The sequence below is a fragment of the Suricata suricatta genome, chromosome 3 (assembly GCF_006229205.1).
Source record: "Suricata suricatta isolate VVHF042 chromosome 3, meerkat_22Aug2017_6uvM2_HiC, whole genome shotgun sequence".
NCBI lineage: Eukaryota > Metazoa > Chordata > Mammalia > Carnivora > Herpestidae > Suricata > Suricata suricatta.
Genome location: NC_043702.1, coordinates 142,575,873 through 142,589,820, shown reverse-complemented (window position 1 = coordinate 142,589,820; position 13,948 = coordinate 142,575,873). Strand labels below are relative to the sequence as shown.

The following is a 13,948-nucleotide window of genomic DNA, read 5'->3' as shown; positions in this document are numbered from 1 at the left end:
GATAATCTTGGCAGCACGTGTTCTGCCAGGAGAGGCTGAGCTGAGTTCTGTCTCCTGAAGGCACATACTTTACTGGTGACTCAGCGAAGACTTAGCCCAAGTGCTCCCCTGTCCATGTGGCCGAGAGAAGGGCACCGTGACGAGGCAGAGATGCCAGCTGCCACCTGGGGGTGGGGGTGAGACTTTAGGCCAAGAGCAGCCATGGCTAACGGAAAACCTCCATTTGCTGGTTACCAAAGGCTTGACATCTACTGCCACCTTGATCTCTGACTCACTGCAAGTTCTTGTAAGCTTTGGGGACCTTGGGTGATTTTTCCAGCTGTTAGGAAAAGAGAAGCTTTAGCAACTGTATCGATTTGAACTCTGGGGGCTCCATCAACATGGCTTCCCCAGGTGGCTGAGAATCTTGAGTCTCATAAATTCCCTCCTTGACCAACATCTGGATCCCTGCTTCTTATGGGTGGGTGTCCCCCTTTTCGTATATGTCTACTTTATATATTTTCCTAATTCCCTTTTTTTTTATTATGAATGACCTCTCCCTCTACCAGAAAGTAGATCCCATGAGAGCAGCAACTTGGTTTTGTAGAGTTCTGCGTCCCCAGCACTTAGCACACTCCCCGCCGCGTAGCGGCAACTAGATGCATACTTGTAGAACCGGTGTCTCTGCCATGCTCAGCCCTGCCCATTCATGGACACCAGGAACTAACTGCCCCTTGCCCCCCGGAAAGGGCTACAGCACAGCCATGACTGGAGGCTGCCACGTTCCCCTAGGTACGTGGCCTTTCACTCTGATTTCCACCACATCTTCCAGCTGCCTAATCTCCGATGGGCTTAGCTCCCCAAAATGTGTGACTTCCGCCCAAGAGGGTGAAGAAAAAGCACAGGCTTTGGAATCAGATGTGCTGGGGTTTAAATCTCCACAATCCCACTTGCCAAGTGTATGAACTTGGTTAAAGTAATTACTATGCACGGCTTCTTTATCTGTAGAAAGGAAATAATACCTACTTCATATGGTTGCTCTTAGGATGAAATAAGATAAGCAAAGAGAGACTCTTAATGAAAGTCAGTTTCCCTTTCCTGGCCCCCTATGCTGGGACCAAGAGCCCTGAGGCCCATCTTCTGTCCTCATGCCTCATTATAGCCCTGACCTGGGCTCCACGCACACACAGGCCTGTTCCAGGCTGCAGTGGGCAACGGTGGTTGAATGTTGGACGCATCCTCCCACCACACCCCCTCCTGGCCTTGATCCTGTGGTCAGATGATGTATAACCATGTCCCCACGTGCTCGCTCCATCGTCATGCTCCTGCTTCTTCCTGCCCAGGCTCGACGCTATTGCATCAGGCTCTGCACAGGCCTTGGGGCCTGGAGGTGTTCTCTGGCTTCATCAGCTCATGAGCAGCCTCCTGTGAAAGGAGCCAACAAGGAATCAAACCCAGCCTAGGCCTTCTTCAGACACTCCAAGGCCCAGCAAAGCAACAAAAAAGGAGGGCCTCCCACAGGCAGCTGGCTAGTAGAAAGGGCAGTATCTCTTTCATATCTCACAGGGAGGCAACGTGCCCAAAACAGTGACCAGCACGAGGTACACATCCTCTCTAAAGCTGTGGCTGCAGCCTCGGAGGGCCCTCGTGCCAGGGGACAGAGCCAAGATATGCATTAAACAATTCACAGCCCCGATCAGCTCAGGATTCAGTGGAACAGAGAAGGTGCTGACCAATCAGGTCCCCTGGCAGGGCCCCTCCCTGGCGCCTCCTGGCCAAGCCACACCACCGCAGCTCCACCAGCTCTGTTAACCTCTGCTGGACCCCAGATGGAGAGGCCCCAGGCTGCCACCAGGCTCCCAGACCACGGGGATTCCAGGTTGAGAACCAAGTGCTAGATATGCCTGGTCCCCCCTCTTAGGGGATGCCAAACGTTCTGCTAGCTAGGCTTGTGACACGTCATGCCTGTGTCACGTCAGCAGTAGCCAGGCCGGTAAGCAAGGAGCAAGGAAGTAGATAAGGGACAAAATTAGGAAAATCAATGGGGAAGCATACACCCCAATTCTGGAAACACCAGAGACCCCACAGACAACTGCATCACAGGGAGCAAAGTCAACTTTCCCTCTGCTTCTCACCTTGACGATCCCAATACAGCCAAAGGCAGGGCAGGGCTGTGAATGGGAACAGCGGCCACCCCGAGCCAGGCCGGGGCTGCACTGCACATATGGGAGCTGAGGCTCCTGACCATGGCCAGCGGCTCCATCTGGCTCTGGCCTGGCAGCCTGCACTGGCCAGACTCAAGCTGACACATCTTGAGGGACTTGGCCAGCTGCGCCTCATCTCCCCAGCTGCACCAAAGCTGATCTCTCGTCTTTATTCGTGTTCCAGGTCCAACATCCCTAACCGTCCCTCCCCACATGACTGCTGCAGGGGCTGAGACTTGTCAAATTCCTTCAGGGAAGAGGCACTGGACTCTTCCCAAGAGAGACACCGGACTCTTCCCAACAGCCTTGGATTCCTCACTCAGGGAGGACCTCAGGCTACTCACAGCCAACTCAGAGACTCCTGTCAGATAGGGAGAAGAGAAGATGAAACACTGACAGGCAGAATTCACCAGTCCTTCCTGGCCAGCGGTGGGAAGGGGGTGGGGGGAGAAAAGGGCACCATTATCCCTAAGATGCGAGCAGAGGTGGGATCCCACAGATGCCTCTGGATATTAGCTAGGCACATGGTAGAATTGTCCAGCACCATCCCTTTTATCTCGAGACCCCAGACAAATCTGCTGTCGGCTAATTCCAACCTGACCCTGCTCGCCCAGAACATTGCCGGAACGTGTTTGATAGGAGAGATTTCCTGGTAGGCAGCATGGCAAGTGCCTACAGTCTGCCTTCTGAACTGTCTCTAGAAGGTGACAGACCTCCCCAGTTCTGCAGTCCCAACATCGTTTTTAATCATCGCTGCTATTACTGTGACCAATGTCAAGTGAGGCAGAGAAGAAAACATTTGTACGTCAACTGCCTAGAGATGCTTTGCAATGGCTTACTAGGCCAGGAATTTTGTTTTTTTGTTTTTCAAGGCAAAGGCAATGAGGGTCTAGAGAAAGAGAGTGATTCACTCAAAACAAAACCAAAAAAGCCCCAAAACAAGCCCCCCCTTGCGCACACAAGTAGAGAGAGAGCCCTGAAGTCTACCGCCCAGCCCATGGTCGAAACTCCAGGCTACAGCTACAGACTCAAGCCTCCAGGTGCCCAGAGTCAGAGCAGACAGCCACTGGGGCACCTGAGCAAGGGCACGCCCAAGTCCCAGGCCCACTCCCTGCACCCAGCAGGGCTCCAGGATCTCAGGCTGGGTGTCGGGGCCAAGGAGCACTCCCACCAGTCACTGTGGGAGGCCCGTCGGCTATGCTGACTGCCCAGCCATCTCCCACATCCCGGCTGCCCGATCACTGCTGCTGGCCCTTCCCTAAGCCCTTGCTGGTTACTAACCCCATTCACAGAGGAGCCAGGAGTAGGAGAATAGAAAGAAGAGAGCATTGTTTGGGAGATTCTGAATGGAGATGTTTGAGGATTCCCCACTGATGAAGGAAAATGGTCTCCGGGACCAGGGAAGGGGGCTGGGGCAGGGCCGGAAGCGGCAGCCCACACCTGACTTACCTGAGAGGCTGAGAAGGGGTTAAATCCCATTTTCTTGCTGCATCTGGGTTCCAATAAGCAGCCTGACGATGATTCACTGAGGAGACCGGATTCTGTCACATCAATCAGCACTTGGGGGTCACAGAACCACAGAAAATTGGTGGCTCAACAGCACCTACGGGAGGGAGGAGGCAAATATCCAGCCTGCTCTACTCCATACCACCCAGCACGAAACGCTCAGTCACCACCCAATTCCTCCGGAGGACGGCTGACTAAAGCCAGATTTCCAGAAACCCCAAACTGCGGGGGAGGGGGGGAGGGGGGCGGTGAGGGCGGCTAGCAGACACAGCTCCCGGATGCCCATAGCTGAGTCTGTCATCACATATCCTAAAGAGAATCAAAGGAAGGAGGAGGAAGAGGCAGAGGAGGGCAGGGAAGACAAGAGATCTTAAAGAAGCTCAAGAGGTCAAAAGACATCCTTGGGCAAAGAAGGCAAACAGGAAACCAAGAAGACATGCAGGACGCTGGTGGGTGACGCAGGCTACCCCATGCCGTCAGCCACATTGCACGCCTCTGGCCTCTCCTCCTCCAAACTCCCAAATCCATCCAGAACCATCAGCCCCCTCCTGGCCCTCATCCCAATCAGACCTTCCAATCTCTCAGCATCTGAAAGAGGGAAAAAGGGAAGAAGGCTTGGCAACCTCGAAGCAGACATAGCCGCACACAGACACACAGCCCTTCCTGGAACGAAGGGCCCCTTGGAGATGGCTCACACTCTCTAGGTTCCGGTTCCCTGGGAGAAGGGCTCCTCTCCCACAGGGGAGGGCAGACATGTCCGATAAGAATTGCTTAGCACAATGCTATATATAGTCTAGGTTCCTAGCGGCCTAGAGATTTGGAGCTAGAACTTGGCAGAGAACCATGCTAGATGCTGGCAAAGACTGTCCTCCCCCAGCCAGGCAGCTGAGAGCCTCACCTCCCTGCTGGGGGCAGTGAGGGCAAGCAGGGCCCTTCCAGTCGGCCCACTAATACAACCGCACCGAGGGACATGGGCTCTTGGCTCCGTTTTAGGGAAAATGGACTTCTCCTGAGTATGAGGGCGATGTGCGGGGGCAGAACACTGAGATCTAGCCTCTCTGCATCTCTCCAGTGGCACCAGAAAATCCGATCTCTGCTGGAGGATCAGGGGCAGGGGTGCGCGGGGAAAGGAGCGGGAAGTCACGGCAGCTGGGTGGGCTCAATGACCATCTATCGCTTCTGAAGTTTGATGGAATGACAGAATGCCGACGAATACTTAGCTGCAGAGAGCCAGGCTGCCAGGCATCTCCTGTTTTTGTTCCAAATAAATGCAAACAGGCCATTCTATTCGGCGGTATGATGGCTGTCTTCCACACACCAGCTCTGTCCCCAGCTTAGCCTGAGTATCCAAGAGGCTGTTACCTACTCACAGAGCTCAACTCCTCTGACTTCTCTGTGGGGAAGAAGGGAAAGGACAGGTAGGCTCAGCTCACAGGGCCAACCCACCAAGCTAATCTGTGGCCCCCGGACCATCGTCCTCAGCTGCTGCTCACTATCTAATGACAGAAATAAGACAAGGCCGGGCCCCTTGTCCTGGAGGAAGTCCGGTCCTGGTGAGCACAGGGTCTCATCAAGGAGGACATACCACGTCTTTTGAAAAACAAACCTGAGGGAGCTCTCTGAAGGACAGAATCTGAGCCCTCATCATATGCACAGCTTCTGGACAAAGAGACACAAAGGATCTAACATCCACATATACACAATTTTTTTTTTAGGTCAAGTTGCTCTCTATTCAGGCTCAAAAAGACATGACACAAAGGGGCTAGGGCTGCCTTTGCATTCTGGGCAGGGAAAGCTAGCTCCCTTCCTTTGCCCCACATACCTCTCCACTGTGACCCCGGCCAGGTCTTCCTGCTCCCTGTGGCTCCCAAGGCCCCAAAGCCACTCCTTGCCGGGATCCCAAATGAGTCATGCTGGGAGGTCCTTGGGGAGTGGAGGAGGTGCTCAGCGACAAATGTCAGCACTAAGCATCATGTACTGGAAAGCATGAGGTTGAAAAATGGAATAACGGGTACGTAGGCAGGGTGGTCCTGGGCCAGGCCATCCTCCGTCCCTACCCACAACTTGTTTGCTCCTCTGTCCCCAGACACAGGCGAGGCAGGCAAGGAGAGAAGGGAAGCCAGACGCTGAGTGCAGTGGATTGCCTGAGATTCGGTGAAAATGGAGGCCCAGGCCTCTCTGGCTCCAAAGGCACGGCTGGCCATGGTTGGGTGGGGCCGGGCGGGCGGGGCCAGGGGGAGTGTCACGCGCCCTTAGCGCAATGCTGCAGATTCAAGAAAAGTCTAGAACCCTGAGCCGCCATGATGACGCACACATTCACACACAAAGGTCATGGACTCAAGGCCCACCATTTTACCTAGGAAGGAATTGAGGATGACGAAAGGGGAGAAGAGAAGTTTGATTTGGGGCAACAGGGAAAGGCGAAGCTGAAGTGGGATGCCAAGAGCTGGCCTTCGCCTTGAGGCCGGTGATGTGGACCCACCACGTTCATGACATCCCCAGGACGGGCACTCGTTTCTGGGGTCGCGGAATGCCAGTGATCATTAGGACTGCCAGGCCCACCGTCCCTGAGAGGGGCCTCCCCCTCTATCCACGGCAATGAGCCCTGGTGAGAAATCCCAGAGGGTTTTCTGGCCCTGCGAAGATGTCTCTTGTCTGGGGCGAATGAGAGGACCTTGCAGAGTGACCCTGTTTGCCAAGCTCAACTAATAACAGAAGCAGCGGCATTTTCTTTCTGGTTCCTAAAACTGAAGAGTCCACAGACCCTTGTTGGGTTTGCTGGCCTTGACCCCCACCCAATGCCAGAAATGGTCTTCTCTGCCAAGCCCTTCCTGAAAGTGACCCCAGCCTAAGGGTCGGCTCTGAGCCCCGATAAGCTGTTTTTGCTGCTTTTATGTTGACAGACCGTGCTGGCCACTCGGCTGAGTGCTCCATCTCCCAGCTCCCGACACACTGAGTCATCATCCAAAGAGGAAAAAAACAACAAAGCAGCCGTCACCAGGGTCCCCATTGCCGTCGGCTGACGACTCATGGGCTGTCGTCACTCTCTGCTCTGCAGCCCTGGAATTGGTGACGAGGGGCTTCAGGGTGCCCAGCTCCCCTCCCACGGGAGGCAATAGCGTCAGGAAGCAGGCAGCCACTGCTGTGATTTGGAAAGAAGGGACGCTAACCTGGCATCACAAGGCTCCCAGGAAGGATCGCTGGTTAACCCTCACACTGCCACCACCCATCCTGTCCTCACGGCTCCGCTCCCACAGCGTTTTCCTGATGCAGAAGTTCAAGGGGTCTTTACTCCAGGTCAGGGAGAAGCACTACTTGGCAGGCTTCAGGTGCGTAATGCCGGGTTACGTCCTCCCAGCCTCTGCTTCTGATATCACTGAAGGCCGGCAAGCTCCCTTCCCTCCACTCCTTCTCCAGCCACCTGCTACGTACTCTTCTTAAGTCCCTGATAAAACAGCTGGGCAGGGGAAAGGGAGGCACACCACTTTCTGTTGGGAGCCCGTCTGCTTGGCAATATATTGGACATTTCAGCGTAGATTACAGTGGCTCCACGTCACTGCTTGAGGTCATTAAGCCTTAGAAAAACCACCTAGCAAGATAAGGGAGGGTCAAGATCCTAGTGCAATGGTTTTGCTCCCTGCATTGTATGATCTCCACTGGTCCTGGGTTCAGGAGCTCATTCTTTTCTGAGGGTGCTACAACCATCCCATGTCCTCTTTCTCTTCTAGGAGGAAGGTAACCAGGATGACTGAGGTTTGCCAATCCACCAATTTCAGCTACCAAAAAAAAAAAAGCCATCATCTTGAGTGAACCTGACCACACCAGAAGAGGAGAAAGTCAACGAGGTAGCAGGGAGGGTGGCACGCAACGGCTAAGAGACCCGGACCCTGGGTACAGGAAGACTGACCACCCAAACTCCCATATAGCATTAGGGATGTATGAAATTCCTTAAACAGGCACATTCTGGGGATCTACCTTGTAAGAGCCATGTTGCAGACACTGAGAATGGAGAGGTAAAAAAAAAATTGCAAAGGTTTTGGGAAATGGGGGTCCCAACCAAAATCAGAACACTTACCAGCCATGGGACTCTCCTCACAGGGCTGTGGAAAGCAGTCAATGAAAGGAGGTCCGTGAAAGAGCCTGACGTGGTACCTGGCGAACAGAAGGCACCAAATAGGTAAGTGTTTTCCTTCCTTGTTTCCCAGCCTCTTGCTGCTCATTACCTCATAGGAGACACAAGACTTGTACACAAAGAGCCATAAGACCACCAAAGTGACACGAGAGGGACAAAGTGTATGAGAGCTTGGCCAGAGGGAGCAAGGAGAGGCTGTGAGGACTGCTTCTTGTGAAGGTGATCAGGAAAGGTCTGCGGAGGACGGCGGTGCTGCCGCAGGTGGGTGCGGTGGAGCCAAGGAGGCATGGAAAATACCAGTGGTGAAAACCGAGAGATAGGAAAATCAAGGAAAAGTAATCTGTTTGGTTTCATTGGAATACGTGGTCCACCTGAGGAAACACAGAGGAATAAGACGGCATAGGAGAGCTAAGGCCAGTTCCAGACAGTCCTCAGCACTGTGCCAAAGGGAAGCAATTTTACTCTGGAAACGATGAGAAACCATTTTAAATCTCTGAGCAAGAAAAGACAAGATGGCCGCTGCACGCAGAAGGGCCTGGAAAGGAGAGGGATGGGCAGCAGGGAGCCTCACCGGAGGACTACAGCTGGAACCATGGCACTGGCAGGGGGCATGACGAGGAGCAGAGAAGAAAAACAATGAGAAGGGAGGGCCATCGAACAAATCCTCAAAGCTGCCTTGGACCCCACCCCCTTGTCCCCATAGAGAGACTGCCAGAGACAGAGCCTATTTGGGGAACACAAACCACAGGTCCGACACAGCTGAGATGAGCAGCCAGGTCTCTTCACTCATCCCCCTCCAAAACAAAAACAACTCAGCTTCTCCCCTGGACTATATGCTCTAAGTCTCAGGCCAGGGAGGGCATGGGAGACCCAGGCCTTCTGTTAGCAATGCCCACCCTCCGGCCAAGCCGGGGCCCCAGGTGGTGGAACCCCCACCCAAGGCTGTGTCCGAGGGTGGGACTGGGCGGTCCTGCCCCTGGGGCCACCTTCACTGCGGCAGCCACCACTGTGCCCGCCTCTGCTGCGCTTCTGCCCCCCCTCCCCTCCTCCGTCACAGCCCCCGCCCCCCGCCCACTCTGCGGAACTGGCACAGCAGGACCAGAAAAACCAACGCCACCATGTCAGAGACCAGCAGAAACGCCTCCAAAATGGCAGCCTTAGGATAAAAGGAGTCAAAAATATTATCAACTCACCCAAGGAAAGGGAGGCCAGTGACAAGGAGAGTGAAGTGTCCACCACCTCCCAAATGGGCCCCCCGACACACACCCTTCCTCACTCTTACAATTGTCATGTCTTTCCCTTCAGAAACTTCCTCTCGAAGCCCAGAAAGCATAAGAAGAAAGAAAGGACGTCACCCCATGTCCCCGAGAGTTCCCGGCGGCCATGGGTGACACAGGGCATTGAGAAGGACGTTCTGCGTTCCACCTCCCAAGGTGAACAGCAGCCCACTTCTGTCTTCAAACCCAGCTACTATTACTGACCGGACGATGGCTAACCCTCGGAGGGAGTGAAGTCTTCCTCCGCTCCCCGGCCTGACCCTCCCCAGTTCCGTGGGCCCCGGGGAGCCAGGAGGCAGGGTTGCAAAGAAGGGCCGAGAAGGCACAGCCCGTGCCTCAGTTATGTAATAAGAAGGGCGGTGCTGTCCTAGGCCAGCGACCCAGGGCGCATTGCGCTCCCGGATGCGCAGTCATGGGCGGGGGCCACTGCGCAAGGCGCAGGGCTCTGAACCCCCTCCCCACAAACGTGAGACGTGAGACCTGCACCAAGGACATGATGTGGAGCCGGGACCCTGAAGTTTCCACTTCTCCCTCCCCCAACCACAGCCGAACAGCCTGGTGCCCTAGTTTTGCTCTCACTCTCCTCACTCCCCAAAATGACAAGCCCTCCTAACCTGGGACCTCCAACCCTCTCATGGCCCAGCAGCTCTCTCGGAAATCCCACCACATAAATACGCAGTTTCTGAGCAATATCCTGGGGTCAGTCCCCATCCTCACCTTTCCAAGACCAGGGAGCAGCAGCTTCCAGAAGGCAGGTCTTTCCCACACTGGGCTCAGCTCTGGACATCCCCGTCAATGCAAATCTCTGGTCCCCAGGGAGCAGCCCAGAGGCAGCAGGAAGCCCATGGTGGTGGCAGTGTCAGCAGCAGCAGATCTCTCCTACCTTGCCCCGTGCGTTTCCAGGGAAGCCAAGAATTATTTTGCCGCAACACCGAGGTGTGGCTGATTGGAAAATTCCCTCTTCCGACACCAAACTAAAGGACAAATACTTCCTTCCAGTTTGGTCAACCCTCTGCGCACCCATCTCTCCAACCCTTCCTCCTCCAAAAAAAAAAAAAAGTTTGGGGAACCCTGAGCTCCTCTTCCCCAGAGTGCTTGAAATAAAAAAAAGGCATAGGAAGAGGCTTCACCTGGTCAGTCAGAAGCAGACACGGACACAAGAGCATACGCACACCCCTAAACAGATTTTAGAAAGCTGCTGGGCTTCTCCCCCCTCCCCTTTAAGCAAGTGAAATGCAAATTCAGATTTGATACCCTGCCCTCAGCCAATCAAAAAAAGGTTTTCACCTGCCATTGGCCCACCCACCAATCAGAGGAAATGTCTGGAGTGAGAGCCCTCCCCTGGCCAATGGAAGGCCAGCTCAGTCACTTAGTTAATGATGCAGCAGTACAAGGAAGGCCATCACATGTGAACTGGAAGGGTGCCAACATGGAGACACAGAGAGCGCAAGGTAAACAACTTTCCAACGCCAAAAGGATGACATTTAATCTCTAAATGCTAGCTTCCCTTCTCAGCTTATCCTTAACCCCTCTCAGCTGGCCTTACAGATGCCGGGAGCCTCACTACCTGTCCCCCTTGGAGCTCCTAACAAGATGCAACAGTGACTGCGTCACCATTCCCCACTTTTCCCAACTACGCAGTGACAAACCTACCAGCTTTACCCCACTTCTCCCAACCCATGCCCCATCCTGCCCACTGGCTCCCCACCAGCCCAGCCGCCCCAGGGCCGAACATTTCAATAAGGCAATCCCTGGAAAACTGTGCCTTTCCACCTTCCTCCCAGCACCTCTCCTCCTCACTCCCTACCTGCCACCTAAGAACTGCATGGATGGACAGGCAGACACTGATACCCAAACAACCTGGAAAACCAGTCTGTCTGTCTGTCTGTTCAAAAGAAGGAAACGGGAGCAAAGGCTGGGAGGTCAGGTGGGACGCCAGGGACAGCTTGCTTCTCTAGCCTCTACCCCGGTCAGGCTTGAGCAACTGACACTAAAAGAAAAGAAATTAAAGTGGAAAAAAAAAACCCCTCTCTCAGAGAAAAAATAGCAAAAGAGCGAGAAAGAAGGTGAGAAAGACAGAGCACCCACATACGCAGAGACATCGCCCCCAATCCCAGCAAATACGTACGTGGGGAAGAAGGGGGTTACGCCATCAAGTCCTGAAGCCCGTCGGACCACCCATCGTCGCCTGCGCAGACCCAAATCTTGGTCTGGCCGTAGGGTGCCGCAGTCCCGAATGTTCCAGAAACTGGTCCCGTTACACCTTCCTCCATGGCCCCGCAACCTCTTGCTCCCACCCCTGCCCACCATCACCACCCACCTCCTCCCGCGGGAACCGCCCGTGCCACCTTGCGTGTCATCTCCTTAGCCCGGGCTACCCAGAGGCCTCCAGCCCCCGACAGATTTCTGAACGTTTGGCAAGTGAGCTGGCAGAACCTGGTGCCCGGTGTTGCTATGACTTGTTTCTTGATTTCTCTCTCTCTCTCTGCTGCAGCACGGCTGTTGCTAGCAGACCTATCGACGGAGCGCTCTCGCTCTGTCTCTCTCTCTCTCTCTCTCTCTCTCTCTCTCTCTCTCCTCTCTCTCTGAGCTCTGTGACGCAGATCTAAATTCTCCAGTCTGCTCCTTGTGTTGCAAGAGCAGAACTGCAGCTCTTCCCCTGGAGAGCCGGAGGGCAGTGCCAAGGCTGGTCAAACAAGGCAAAAAAAAAAAAAAAAAAAAAAAGTTGGGCCTACACTCCACTCCCTGGCCACACTTTTGAGCCCATTTTTTTTTTTTACCCCCCCCTCCCCCACCTCACTGCTCTGGGGCATAGTGGGCCTGGTCCCTGCAGGCTCACGCCTTCCGTGCCGGCTTCCCGGCCACCAGACTAGCTTAACTCTTTGAGTGACAGTGCCCGGAACCCAGACAGGGCTGCCCCACACGAAATGTTGCCTCATCTCTTCTTGAGCCCTGTGAACTTCTCCCACGCAGGGGAATAAAATGGTCTTCACCCTGAGACCACCGTCCTATTAACTCTTTGTGCCACAGACACGTCCAGAACAGTGACCCAGAGCTGACTTTTGTTGTTCTCTGCTTTATTGGCCACAAACCAGGACCTTTTTCTCCCTGGAATTTCCTAAGGACAGAAAGTATAATGAAAGCGTTGCCCGCTTACCCCACGGATGCTGTCCTCCTGTCAGGGCAGGATTTGGGAGAAACCTAACTGAACCACAGCCCGAAGAATCCAGAGTAAAACCAGTCTGGATCTCCATTCTTTCTGGGCTCAGAAATTTCGGACCTCGGTGGAAATGTCCGATCACTTCTCGAAAGGCACTCAGGCCACTCAGTCCCAGAGATTCAGGTTGCTGAGTCATTTGTTCCCAAGAAGATCCTCTGACAACATGGAAAGCAGCAAAACAGAGCAGCGGCCAAGCCAGGACCTGGAGTGGCTGACGGTCGGGTTTTCTCTCTGGGTGGGCGGCCCAGGGGCACGAGCATGTGCCGGCTCACCCCCACTGTCCCGTGATGGTGGCAGGAGGCCTGCCCACACCTGAAAACCCTCACGGGGACGGGGCTTTCCCACCAACGCTCTGAGGGCCGGCTGTGGTTGTTTCTGGATACTGACAGGTCCCCACTGCAAGCCAAGCACATGGCTCCCAACATTCTCCTGACCCCAGACCCAGAAATGGATCCAGCACAGCTAGCTTCAAAGTTAACTGTCTACCCAGACAGACCCAGGGAGCCTTGGGTCCCCACACTGCCACGTTGAAAGCATGCAGACCCACAGAGGTTTCTCATGACCGGTTGCGCTCTATGGGCCTAGACGTGACCGGAAGTGAGAGATCTACTCAGGTCCTCGGGTAGCTGACTCCCAAGGTGTATCACATCAAGTACCTCTCGACTTCCAGGAAGAGGACTTGAGGACGAGAGACCAGGCGGCCACCTTGTCCTGCACCCTGCTTCCCAAGCAGCCTTCTTTCGGCAACTACTCAGGGCCAAGGTTTCACCCAGCAGCAAGAAGACCACTTGGAAGACAACCATGGCACTCCACGGGCTTAAAAGAAGCCCAGAGCATCTGTGCCAGGCTCCCAGCAGGGGGCAAAGTGCTTCAAATTCACACCTTCTGGGCTCCAGGGTAGTGCATGCCAATAAAGAAGTCACCTACTGGTCTGATGACCAAAGGAATGTGGCCTTGATGGCACTAAAGCAAGTCCCTCGGAATGGTCCTTTGCTTACTTAAATACCATTTGCTGTAGTTTCCTTTTCCATGGAAGAAAAACATGCCTAAGTTCATGTCAGGACATTCCTGATTTATCCAAGAGCCCAGGATCAAATAAACAAAGGGCTCTGAGCTCTGCCAGGGAGCCTCCTGCTTCAGGAGGGAGAACCAGAGGGAAGCAGGGCTCCGGAGAGTTGGCCCATCACCCCATGAACTTGGTGAATGACGTGGCTGCTCACTGCCATGGCGATAGAGATGTCACGGGTGGGTGGAAGTGAGAGAGAAGAGGCAAATAAGTCATGAGAGACAGAGCAAGGAGCACGTTAGGGTCAGAGGAGGACCACACGCAGAATTTACTGAGAGAGGTCAACCGTGGTCTCCAGCCACAGCACACCTGAGCATGAGTCCGTGCCGAGAAAGGTCCCCATTTCAGGGACTCAGCAGGGCCCAACTCTTGACTCCTACAGCATTGTGACAGTACTATGTTCGGGGAGGCTTTGTTCCGTTTTGCTTTTCTTCTAAAGTCTGCTTTTTCTTCCCACGACCGTGTTACTCTTCTCAGTTTTACTAGGACTGAAACAGTCATTTTAGGTGTCTCTGCTGCTCCAGATCTTCCTTCTATTAACCTGATTCTGCCTACAACCACCCG

General features: G+C 54.2%; 1 long non-coding RNA gene across 3 annotated transcripts; it reads right to left on the bottom strand.

The window, feature by feature from the left end:
• Positions 1–15: 15 nt before the first annotated feature.
• Positions 16–11,772, bottom strand: LOC115288241. Of its 3 annotated transcripts, XR_003906893.1 has the most exons (5): positions 11,227–11,772; positions 9,816–10,072; positions 7,765–7,841; positions 3,633–3,786; positions 16–1,404 (listed from the first exon to the last, which is right to left on the bottom strand). It is a non-coding gene; the product is annotated as an uncharacterized LOC115288241 (long non-coding RNA). The 3 variants fall into 3 exon arrangements; XR_003906894.1 differs by lacking the exon at positions 9,816–10,072; XR_003906892.1 differs by lacking the exon at positions 11,227–11,772 and having other exon boundaries at positions 9,816–11,113.
• Between the last annotated feature and the right edge of the window lie 2,176 nt (positions 11,773–13,948).